We start from the raw sequence: 1819 nt of genomic DNA, 5'->3' as shown, positions 1-1819 counted from the left end.
GCCTTAAAGCAAAAAAAAATCACACGCGCGTACGTCGTACGTACGGCGCGTGTATACCTCGTCTCTAATCAAGTTTCGTTAGTCTTTCTCGAGCCTCGCCAAAGAGGATCGTTCTCTTCCTCTGCGCGATCTCTCCGTGCCAATGTCAGAGATTATTCTCTTTCGCACGACGACGAAAACGACTATTTTCGACGATCCGAACAACTTTGTAACGGACTCACATGCACATCTTAAAATCGAGTACAGAAACGTTGCGCAACACCGTGAGCTTTTCTCTTCTTCGTCACCCTTAAATATAGCCGATCGTAGACGCACGCTAGATCGTAACACACTTTTCGTTGATTTCCGACGAACGTGGCTTTGGGCCAGGCGCGCGGGCAGAGAGATACGCGACCGACGGGGAAAAATTCGTCCCGATACATGTACGCGTACTCTCCGATCTCCGCGCAACGCTGGGGATCATCTCCCTAAGTCATCAGCGTTCGAAGAAATCTCGTGTGTCCGTTCCCGGATCTACGGCTTTCTCTGGGTTCGCGAAGAACAGAAAAAAGCACAGAGGATGAAAAACGCAACGACGACCCATCGATGCGACGGTCCTCGTTGTCTTCTCGTCAGTCGTCTCGCGCCTGCAGAATACATCTCTGCCGCACGAACAGACGGAGTGGGTATTCGATCCCTGGGGCTGTACGAGTAAAAACATCTTGATGAAAAGACGGTTGTGTTTCTTTAAGGCACACAGTTTTTCGTTACGCCACCAAGTTTAGGTTTAGGTTTTAATATCTTGGTTCTCTTTTCTCTCCTCTCTCGACTGACTTTGTTCAAAAATATTTTTGCTTTCTCTCAGTCTCGCCAAAAATTCATTTAAGACGACGTCGGGGGCGCGGTCATTCGTGCTTATCGAAGACTAACAAAACGTAGCAGAGGCTGATACAAAAAGAAAAAAAAAATCGGCCACGAAGAAAACTCGCTCTGTGTATCTCGATAACCGCGTCGACGACGACGGTTCTCTCCGCGCTCTTTTAATTCGTATCCTTCTTCTTGCGCTTCGTCCGACTCAGAAACGTTCGTAAAACACGAACGACGGCGGGTTGTCAAGCCAAGAAGGGACAGAGAAGAGACGGAGGTAGTTTTGCGAGTCTCCCGTGAACGCGATAGATTTTTCATATATATTTGTATCGAGAGCATGCGTACGCCGGTCTCCACACGATCCAGCGACGAACGCCGACGAACGTCCAACAATCGCTCGTACGTCGCGTACGAGCCCTCGACCGCTCTTTAATTCGTATTCTTTTGCTTGGCGCTCGTCCTCCGACTCAGAAACGTTCGTTTAAAGATAAAACGAACGACGGCGGGCTGTCGACGAGGCAAGAAAGAACAGAGAGATACGGACCGAGAGCAACGATACGCAACGCAAGCAGTCTTAGGTTTACGTGAGCAACCCTCAGCCAGGCGTGGTCCAGGAATTGTATCCGTGGACCGCAATGTGCGTTCGAAATGTCGATGTTCATGTGTCCTGCAGTTCACACGTTGACGCGCAATTAGCTGCGTTCTTCATCGACCCACGAGCCAAGTGATCCACCGTTCAGGGTAATCGTTTATGCATGGATTTTTGTTTGTGTACTCAGGTTTTTGTACTCTTATTCTCGGTTCGAAAGAAGCCGATATCCGACAAACGTCCGACCAACGGGAATCGAACGCGCGGAAGTCGCCATATGATTGACGACACGAAAATACGTTCGAAAACGAAATCGGACGGACTGCGCGACGACACACGCAGCCCGCCGACCGGGCGTAAAGTGCATTATAATATATAACAACC

General features: G+C 49.4%; 1 non-coding gene across 1 annotated transcript; it reads right to left on the bottom strand.

Moving 5' to 3' along the window:
* Positions 1-1435: 1435 nt before the first annotated feature.
* On the bottom strand, positions 1436-1590 carry LOC139997550 (5.8S ribosomal RNA). The gene has a single exon (XR_011802909.1). It is a non-coding gene; the product is annotated as a 5.8S ribosomal RNA (ribosomal RNA).
* Between the last annotated feature and the right edge of the window lie 229 nt (positions 1591-1819).

The sequence above is a fragment of the Bombus fervidus genome, unplaced genomic scaffold (genome assembly GCF_041682495.2).
Source record: "Bombus fervidus isolate BK054 unplaced genomic scaffold, iyBomFerv1 scaffold0108, whole genome shotgun sequence".
In the NCBI taxonomy this organism is placed as follows: Eukaryota; Metazoa; Arthropoda; class Insecta; order Hymenoptera; family Apidae; genus Bombus; species Bombus fervidus.
This window is presented reverse-complemented; position numbering and strand designations above follow the sequence as displayed.